Below are 10,561 nucleotides of genomic sequence, written 5' to 3' on the forward strand. Positions count from 1 at the left end.
GAGGGAACACAGCACCACAAAGCATGCTCAGTAGGCTAACATGAGCCAAGCTGAATCCAAAATTGTGCAAAAGTGCCCAGGACTGCAGGTAGGCAGCTATGCACACACCATGTAGGCAGGTGAAGTGAAATAGCATTTACCCAAAATTGACCTCCTTCTGCTGTCTTTCCTCCTCCACGTTCCCTCCAAGGTTACTGCACAAGTTAGCATTGTTCCATAACTTAAGTTCTTGGACAGTATCTGAGGCTTTGCGAGGTTGCGTCCATCAGAAAGGGGAATGACATGTCTTGTATACCATCAGACCTGTCTACTTACAGGAAATGCTCATAAAACCTTGTTTCTTCCATCAGGACCTCCCAAGCCCTTCGTCCCAACCCATTCAGTGTCAAGGAATGCTACTTAAAAGGTTTTTCCCAGCCTTTCTGCCCTGGAGCCCCAGAAGAGGCAGTCCCAAGCACTGAACTCTACAGCAAGGAGCCTAGAAGCCCTAGGATCCCCCAACCTACAGGCAGTCTGTGTTGTGGGAATGTCCCAGAGCTGTGGGAGCGAGCAGCCCAGGCTCCTGAGCAATCTGCCAGGGAAACTGGGAAGATGCAAAGCAAGGAACCTACCTGCAGCTCATTCACAGTTCATCAAGATGGTGAATTTTAATGAATCAGCATTTTCAAGCAAAAATCTGTTTCGTCAGCATTCCCCACAGCTCTTCTCATGACATTGCTACCACATCCCTCAGCTTCCTGCTCCTTCTACACATGCAGCCTGCCATCTATCCCCTAGCCCCAGTGCCTGTGCTCATGGGACACCTCTACCCCTCTTGCCATTTGCCTTGGGAGTGATCATGGTTTCAAGATATTTTACTAAAGTGCCTGAAGGTTTTTTTCCATGTAGCCTAAAAAACAGGGTGCTCAACACACCCATCTACTTTAACCAGGTCTGCACCTGTCCAGAGTAAAGAGATCCATCCTGAGACAGCTGGTTACTCCTTCCAACACAGAACCAGTTCCCTTCGTACCTGTGATCTACTTTTGCCTGCTCTAGACACTTGTCACCCTTGTACCACCAGTATGGGATGTTTCAGAGAGGAGACTGGATCGGGCACTGCTTCATCTCCTTTCAGACAGATGTTGACTTTGCAGCTTTCTTGCTTGATGTGCCACCCCAAACCCAAATACACTCGATCCCCAAACCGGGGGGGAACTCAACAGTTCATGAATAAATCCAGCCACACAAAACAGCCACAAGTTGTTTGGAGACCTCCCGAACTTCACAGGGAAAAGATCCAGGACCTTGGATAAACAGGGAGGAATTCACGTGGCTGCTGGGAAGTGAAGCCGAACAGCAGTTTGGAAGAGATCTGATAAATAGGGTTGTGCTGCACTAGTGTTTTACAATAAATTCTATTGCACAACATTGCCATAGGAAACAAAATATTACGGGCCTTTTGTTGCATGAGACAGCTCAAAGAGTTCCCAAGAAGCAGGCACCAAATTCATCCCAGCCAGCCCAAGCTAAGGAGCTGTCTTATACCAAGAGCACCTTCCAAGCTCTGTATGCCAATGATGGAGACAAGAGCAGAAAGGAATAAGAGTTGCTGATCCACAAGCAGAAGTGCAGTAGGTGCTAGAAACAGTGGTACTCAGCCTTTTAGGACTCAAAGCCCCTCTCAGAATATACAAGCTCTTAGGTTTCGCTCGTTTGGTTTTTTTATATACGAGCTCTTAGTTTTCGCTCATTATAGAAAAATAACATAGCAGTTCTTCAGTTGCAAAGATTTCAGAAAGCCCTCAACAGGTCACCTATAGAGTCCTGCTTGAAATCTCTAGGTTTATCTTGTGAATCACGCATAGGTGGTTGCATACTGAACAGTGTTAATTTTGCATATCATCCGTAAAAATATGTACTAGGGGATCGATGGCAAGGAGAAAGCCTTGAGGCCAATGGGATGAACATGGTTTGAGGCAATCAGAGCAAAAAGCAGCGGCGAGCAAATGAAACACCACTTGGAAAGCAAGTCATACCGAGCCACTCACCAGAGAAAACAAGAAAAACAAAAATGATTTAAGGGCTGCCTAAACAGAGGGGATTCAGCCGGAAAAAGGGTCTCAAGGTCTCCCACTCAGGACATTGTTTCTGCTTGCAGTTCAGGCAGCCTTTGTAAATACTCACATACCTCCGCATGGAAGCAGCAACTTCAAATGACTCCCAGTGAGAGAAGAGGTTTCAAGAAGGAATGAATCAAAGGAGGGAAACTAAGACACTACTAGGAACAGATGCTGTACTTGTTCCTGGACATACTGTGCCTGTGCTTGCCCCGGAACAGAAATGTCCTGGGATTGATGAGTACACACACTGCCCTTCTAATCAGGGTTAAGTGAGTGCCTTCAACTCTTGTCAACTGAGATGTGCTGTGCAAGGTCCTTCTGAAGTACAGATGCCCATCAAAATTCATCACCATTCTTTGCCCGCTCCATGATGGTATGTGAGCGGTGGTTCTCAGTAGCAGATCTATCACAGATCCCTTTGAGGTTAAGACAGGAGTTAAGCAAGTCTGCGACATTGCTCCAACTCTTCTCGATGTTCCTTACCATGATGCTACATCTAACCATCAACAAACTTCCAGTCAGAGTGAAGCTAAAATACTGAATGGATGGTAAACTGTTTAAATCTCAGCCAACTCCAGGCTAAAACCAAGACCACTCCAAACTTAATCAATAGAGCTCCAGTACGCTGATGATGCACTTGTAGTCTCTGTTCACTTGGAAGCAGAACTTCAGGCAATCATTGACCACTTTACTGAGGCATACAAGAAAATGGGATTCATACTTAATGTTCAGAAGATTTAAGGTCCTCAATCAACAAGCTCTTAATAAACAGTCCCCAGCTCCAGTAATTCAGATTCAAGGTGAGATTCTGGAGAACACCGAGTACTTCCCATACCTCAGAAACCATCTCTCGCAGAAGGCTGACATTAACAAAGAAATCTAACATCGCCTCAAACGTGCAAGTGCAGTTTTCGGAGGTCTCAGGAAACAGGTGTTCAAAGATCACAACATCAGATCCAAAACCAAGCTCATGGTTTAATCAACCAATTGTGATCCCCACATTACTATACAGAGCTGAGACATGGATAACATACAGGAGACACCTCAAGTCATTGGAGAAGTACCATCAACGCTGCCTGCAAAAGATCCTTCAAATCCAGTGGGAAGATAGAAGCACCAACAACAGCATCTTCTCGCAAGCAAACACCATGAGCATCAAGGCAGTGATCATCCAACATCAGCTCTGCTGGGCTGGCCACATCATCCAGACATCTGACTCCAGACTCCCAAAGCAAGTTTTATTCCCCCCAAGCTCAGTCAAGGCATATGCTCAAGAGAAAGGCAGAGACAACACTTCAAGGACATCCTCAAGGCCAACTTGAAAAAAGACAGTGACATCAATTTGTGGGAAACGATCACCCAGGACTGGTCCAAACAAAAGAAGGGTCTGCTGCGAGGATGCCAGTACTTTGAAACCTTATGACAACAACAGGAGATAGAAAAGCAGGAGTGACAGAAACAGTGCGTCACGGACTGAATCAAGAAGCCAGAGCCACCCACCAGGCATGGAAACACATGCCCAAGTTGCAGCAGAGCCTGTGGATCCCAGATCGGCCAACAGCCGTCTTCGTACCCACAGATACAGATAAGACAATCATGGAAGACAATCATCCTTGACCGCGAGGGATTGCTAAAGAGAAAGAAGGAGTGACTGAATACACTGACACTTTTCTACCATTGATTCAATCCAAGATAACTGTTCAGACACACTGTGTAATGTTCCAGGATAGCCTGCTGGTACTTCTTACCCTGTGAACATTTTTAGGATTTATCCCAGGACCATGGACATAGACATATGAACAAATGTACTTTGTCCTGGGATAAAAAAGCTTATCCCAGGAGAAGTGCAACATCTGTTTGTGGCCTACAAGACTGTATACAAACAAGATGCATTCAGACCCATTGCTCAGACCAGAGGGCATAGAAATAGGCCAATTTTAGTCCAGTCAGTCACAACAAAGACACACATTCAAGGCAAGAATGTGCCCTTGTGATCAAGCTTGGTTAGAAATTAAACAAGAAACTGAACCAAGAGACCTTTTCTCATGCAGCAGCTTTTCCATAATAGTGCTGGTACGTCCGTGCCAGGTCCTAGAAGCATTTCTTATTTGGATTATCACTGTCAAAGTGTTACCCCAAATTAAGCAAGGAGTTAGCAGAAGAAGCAACAGTTCAAAGTTTATAATCAACTATTTACTCATTCTTTTAACTCAGAGAAAGTTCTATGCATGTGGTAACATAATCAGATTTACCCTTCAGGCAGAGAAAAAGAGTGAGTTATTGTCTTTTAAACTGGAGCTCAAAAGGCTTTCAGCCACATGCCCTGGGAGCCCTGAGGTGCCTGACTTAAAGCAGAAAAGGTTGCTTGCAGGTTAAAGCCCAAGTGAGAGCAAAGTTGACAAGTCTGCATAATCTCTTTTCTTGAAAGCCTCTATTTGAAAGAGCTCTGGCTGCAGAGATCCCAGAAGAGCTGCCCAGCAGAAAAGAAAGGAAAATCCAGTGGCACTTTTTAAAGTTGGATTTCTGGAAATTCATTAGCTAATCTTTAATGATTTGCTAAGGTAAAAAGAAACGGTGAGTGCCACTCAGTGCGTTCCCAAGGCTATCATCATTTCAGCACGTCCACATATGCATCCATATATAAGACTGGAGTGCCTTTCCAGCAACTAAGAGCATACATAGCCTTCCTGCCTCTGCAAACCTTATTCCATGCACCCAATGCCACCAAAGCTGTCTTTTCAAGACTCTGTTTCTATACCCATCGTTATCCAGAGGAGCTGGCTGGGTTAGTTCCCAGGACCCTGGAGACAGAGCTCTACACATGGGGCAAAAGGAGGAAGTCCTTTTTAGGTGGGAGGAGGAGAGCACAGGACCCGTGTGGATCAGCCACAAAAGAACATAGAGGAACAGTGACCAGCAGGCTCTGCACACCAGCTACCCACCGAGCACCAGTTGAGACAGGGCATGGGCATTTTTAATCACAGTGGTCCCCGATTCAGTGCATGTGGCATCCAGGCAAACTGCATGTTTCACACTATCCCAAGCACAGCCTGGGGCAGCACAGCCTTGACTCCATTTCCACTGAGGAGCTGGTCCCATTCTTACCATGGAAATAAGGAAACATCTGCACAAAGAAATGCCAAGGGAAAACCGAGCTTTGCCCAGCTCAGTTCCTAACTACAAGCCTCTTTCAAATGAAGCACTACCAAGAAGTCTCCCACAGGTAGCAGCAACAATAGGAATCTTATGGCTGCTGGACCCAGGTATTCTTATCACTGCACTGATTAACCATAAGGCACAAAGACAAAGGCCAAGAGTTTTCCAGAGGCACCTGAACGGAGCTCTTCCTGCATCTTTATATAGACGCCCAAATGAGCAAGGTGATTTTTCCAAGATGTTGGCATTACTAGGGAAGTGGGAGTCCCACAAACACTGGCCCAAACACCACCAGATGAAGACAGTCAGAAACCGGACATCCAAGTAACTGCATTGCAAAGTAGGCCTGTGACAGAACGCAGCCAAGACTCCTGAAGCTTTGCTCCAACCACCAGCGAATGCTGCAGTCAACAGAATTTGCATTCAAGCATTTCAAACTGCCTCAGGGTCTGCACATAAAAGCCACAGCACTTAAACACCTGACTCAGAAGCACGTCAGTTTTTTTCCTCAGTTTGTTTTGTATGGGAGCAGGTCCCACCTCACCATGGAAGGCAGTGTGCATGCTTGCCCCTTTCTGCCTGAGTGCAGGTGACCTCCTGTGATGGAGTGTGCTTGAACCCCACGAGGGCAGGCTGACTACAGGGGTGAGTTTGCTGCCCTGAGTGAGGACAGAGAGTGGTTGCATGCAAAGCGCAAGGCTATTGCCACCACCAAACAGGAAGAGGCTTAGCTTCAACTAGAAAACCACAGCCAAACAGCAACTGAGAAGAGAGTGCACTGCACCACGAGCAGCATTCTTGTTCTAGTCCTGGGGCCAGCAATGTTTTTGGACAGAGCACCAAAACACATGCTTCAACCTCGACTTGCAAGAAGTTGGCATGCCAGGGGCAGACAGTGGGGGAGCCACAAGGGGCTCAACTTTTGCTGGGTCAATGCAGCCCCAGCCCCTTCCCCACCATCTGCCTGGAAGGACATGTGCACCCATTGCCAGCAACAAGCCAGGCTGGGACTCCGCAGACCTCAGTGAAGTAGTTTGCAACCTCCTTGCTGCCCACTGAGAGCAGCCATGGCAGACAGCAGAGGCCTGCCCAGAGCCCAGACTGCCTGTGGCAGGCAGCCAGGAGGCTGCAAGCTTCTGCACCAAGGTTTGCAGAGCCCCGGCCCAGTTCCATGCTGGCAGCAGGTGCACATGTGCCTCCGGGCAGATGGTGGGGGAGGTACAAGAGGCCTGGTCCTTGTTGTGGCAGCACAGCCCCAGCCCCAGCCCCTTCCCAACCATCTACCACAAGGCACACATGCTAAGGAAAATGCCATTGCATGCCATGCTCTGGCATGCATGCCAGGGGTTGCCAACCCCTGTTCTAGTCAGATCTCACCACAAAAGATGCTGGGGCTAATCAAAGACAGACCATGGCAGACCGCAGATCTTGCCCACAATCCTACAGGGATCAGTAGGGGACATTGCTATTGCTGCCAACCCCATAGCTCCAGCAGTTGCAGAAAAAGGTCCTCAGGGTAATAAGAAAAGTGTCCTACACTGCCCTGTCCCCACACTGCTAAGGACTGCAAGGGATTGTTGCAGCTCTGGCTGCTCCCAAATGCCAGCATCTCGGGACTCTCTGCTCTCGAACTCATGGTTCCTCCTCATCCCATTCCCTCAGTCCAGAGCCAGGAGTCCGACACCTTTCACCAGGCCTGACTTCCTCACACTCCTACTAAGGGAAAGGGCACTGTGAGCTTGGAGAAGGGCCTGGTCACCCAGAAGGGAGCGTACCCCAGGTCAAACTATTCCCTGAATCACTTGCAGTGGGAGAACCATTATGGAAAGTTTAACACAAAAAGCACTCTGCTAAGGCAGAGCTTCATGTTTGTGTTGGGAGAGGACCCTACTGGGCCTCCCAGAGCCCTGTCAGCTTAAATCTGGACAAGCTTTCCTTTTGGGGTTGCAAGTATCACCAAGCACCCTTAAGAGGCCACTCTGCTTCCCACATCCATTTGTCCCCACACTCACTATGCCTCTCTGCTCCATTCGGTTTACCTCAAACTACAATGTTCATTTTCCATCTGTTCCCAAACCCCTGCCAGGGCCTTCGGTGCACACAGCTGCACCCTCATTAGAGAGCCCAAAAATGGATTGTGAGACCCAGATGAACAACTCAGCTTCACAGAATATCTGGCCACTCCCTCCATGCCCAGCTCCCAGTGGGACTAGCCCCTCCAAATCTAGACTAAACAAAATGTTTGGCAGTGGCCAACTTAACCTCTAGCTTCCAGGGATCCACCACTTTCCCTGGGGGCCCCAGCTCCCAGTCTGGCTGGCCTGTGTGATTCCTCACTGCTCCACCCCACTGGAGTTTTTGTCCCACTTATCTCCCTCTCCTGCCCCGGTAAGCAGTCCATGCTATCCCTGCAGCGCGCTACATGGGGCCACGCCCTGCCCATTCACACCAGGGCAGCCCATGCCATGCTCGCACCAGTGCCCACAGCCCAGCCATTGCTGCTCTGGACCCCCTGCCTCCAGTGGTGGCTCCTGCTCCTGATCTTGCCCCTGCAGCTCTGCACCAGTCTGGGCGAGCAGCTTCAGCTGGGCTCCTGCCCCAGTACACAGGGCTCCAACTCCCAGGAGCTGAAGCTGGAGCCCCAGCACTGGGACAGGAGCCACCTGGCTGAAGCTGCTCGCCAACCCACCCAGAACGATGTGGCACAGCACAGCAAGGACAGAAGCAGCTTCCAGCGAGCTGTTCCCAATGTAGCTGCCGCCAATCAGGTGCTGCTCTGGACCCCCTGCCTCCAGCAGCACCTCCTCCTCCTGCTGCACTTGGAGGGATGCAGTAACATGAGCCCTGTCCAGCCAGCACCTTGCACTTGGCATTCCTCTCCCAGCAGTGCGTGAACATGGCTTAGCTTTGGTGCCCTCCATTCCCCTGAGGGCCAAGGCATAGTTTACTTCTGCTGACCTTGGCTTCCAAGCACCTTGCCTCCTTTCCTGCAGGGGCGGATCTTGGAACAGACCAATGTCTTTTGATCTTGAGTCTTGGCAGCTTGCCCTGTTTTGAAGGTTAGGGCTAAGGATTCCCCCTTCCGAGCTGAAACTGCTTGCCCAGAGTAGCACGGCACAGCGTGGTATGCCGGGGCAAGAACAGAAGCAGGAGCTGTCACTGGAGGCAAGGGGGTGCAGAGCAGAACTAAACTGCAGCTGCACTGACAACAGCCCTGCCAGAAGCGGTGCACTGAGCAGGGCCCAGGCCAGCAGGAACCCGGCACAGGCTGCCCCAGTGCGAGTGGGCAGGGCAGGGCCGGGCCCTATGCAGAGTGCCACAGGGGTAGCCACAGGCCAGATCTAGTTACCCGGTAGGCCGTATTAGAGCCTGCTCCCCCCGTCACCTGCACCAGGACACGTGCATCCAGCCCTCTCCTTTCCCAAGAGCCCTTCCACCCTTGATACTGCTCAGAAGCAGGGTTAAGCAAGTCTTCATCTATTACTCCACACTGCCCCTTCTTCCAGTGTCACAGGGTAGGGGGAAATAGTCCTTCCTTTTCCCTTGGCAAGCTCACATCAAGCTTGTATCTGCCACCAAGCCCCTCCCCAACATCTCTCTCACACTTGCACAGGCAGGCATGCACGCGCACGCACACACACACACACACACAGCTGCACTGCTCCCTGCTTTCATTCCTACCCAATTTCCTGAATATCTTAATCCTCCAGTGCCTACAAGAGTAATTAGCAAGCTTTTCCCTGCTTCTTCCAACCCATTAGTCCTGTGTCAATTAGGCTCCCCAGGCCTAATTGACATTTTCCTCTGGATTTTGTACAGCACTGAGCACCATACCCCGGCTCACAGAAAGGATGGTGAAAATATAATGAGACCAATGATGCCCCCTGCAGGTCAGATGCTTCACTCAGTGACCTGCAGAGCCCTTTCTTACCCCTTGCTCCCAGTCCATCAGACAGTTTTGGAGCCATTTTACAGAGCACTTCCTTGACAATGAAGTACAAGTGATGATTTAAGGATGGATAGGCTGTGTCAGCCAGCTTAGGAGGAGAAGAACCAAAGAACTCTGCAAGATCTGTCTGTGTCCAGCAGCCTCAATGATAAAAGCTCCTCTTTTATACTCATTCCAGTCAAATCCCAGCTATTTTCTCCCATAAGGAACTTTAGAATTGAGTAAGAAAACCTAAAGCATGGCAAGCTTCTGCAAGACCAGGCTGTATTTGATCTATAATCAAGGCCTTGTGTAGATGTCCTCTACAGCGGTGCAACTGTGCCAGCCATAGCAGGGGAGCCAGCCATTCTCCCCAGGAGAGCAGCAACTTGGACTGTGGTCCTGACAGCCCAAATGAGTGGACATTCCTGGGCTGTCCCAGAAGATGCACAAGCCTGTGGCAGGACGCCAGGCTTGCTCCATACTGAAGATAAATCACTCCCCATGAGGGCAGCCTGCACCACAGCATGCCGTTTTTAATTTAATTGAGGAACTCCAAGTAAACAAAACCAGAGCACTGCCTAGCAAGGCCTAGGGAATGGATGGCTCCAACTTCACAAATGAGCCGCTGCCTTCCCTTTCCTGTTCCTCACCTCACTTTGCCACCTCCCTCACGAGTCCAATCCTGCTGCTGCACGGAGGACCGGCGAAGTCCTGCTGGGATTCAGGACACCCTGGTTCCATGCCCAGCTGGTGATGTCCTGCTGCTGCTTCGCACCAGTCCTTCCTCCTTTCTGTGCCTCACGTGCCCCACAAGCACAGTGATACTTGGCAAAGCACTTGGAAATCCTCGGGTAGAAGGTGCTGCAGAAGCACAGAACTTATCAGCTAAGGCGATGTCTCAGGAGCTACAGTTGAAGGATGAAACAAGGGATGGGCTGAGATCACCTAGATCTGTCCTATTTTGTGTTCGTTCCATGTTTTCAATACGCACCTAGCACACATGGACCAGGGCGTCTGAAATACTCCAAAGCAACATGCATTAGACCCAGTCTCTCAAACGTCAGCAGGCTGCTCCGCTCAGCTGCACGGCTGCAAGGATCGGTGCTGTCACGAGGCTACAACACACGCGGGGTGCTCATCTAGAAGCGCGCCCGACTGCTAGGGGTGCGAATGAGCCCACTCGGACACTTCACAAACTTTCTGGAGGATACGAGCGCTGGGCCCTGTGCACCCCTCTGGACAAGCCCAGCCCACGGGCCGCTCTGGGGACTCTCTCCTTCCGCACGTATGGCTCAAGATGTCCAGCGGCTCCTACTGCTCCCGCCCGTCGCGCAGCCTTTCCCTCCCAGCCCCGCATGCAGGTCAGCTCCTC

The 10,561-nt window shown here is 50.1% G+C and overlaps 1 protein-coding gene across 15 annotated transcripts in view; it reads right to left on the reverse strand.

Annotated features, from left to right (window-relative positions):
- ST3GAL4 (ST3 beta-galactoside alpha-2,3-sialyltransferase 4) overlaps positions 1-10,561 on the reverse strand; it is a 188,024-nt gene that overhangs the window by 176,316 nt on the left and 1,147 nt on the right. For 11 of the 15 annotated variants that reach the window (XR_003093510.1, XR_003093509.1, XM_025201320.1 and 8 more), the window contains exons 1-2: positions 10,181-10,555; positions 9,840-10,094 (exon numbers count right to left, since the gene is read on the reverse strand). The exons of 2 other annotated variants lie outside the window; for them this stretch is intronic. The gene's annotated coding sequence lies outside the window, so the exon portion shown is untranslated. Of the gene's footprint in view, positions 1-9,839; positions 10,095-10,180; positions 10,556-10,561 lie in introns of those variants that run through there. 2 more of the 15 variants (XM_025201303.1, XM_025201304.1) reach the window with 1 other exon arrangement.

The sequence above is a fragment of the Alligator sinensis genome, unplaced genomic scaffold, assembly GCF_000455745.1.
Source record: "Alligator sinensis unplaced genomic scaffold, ASM45574v1 scaffold760_1, whole genome shotgun sequence".
NCBI classification, from domain to species: Eukaryota; Metazoa; Chordata; order Crocodylia; family Alligatoridae; genus Alligator; species Alligator sinensis.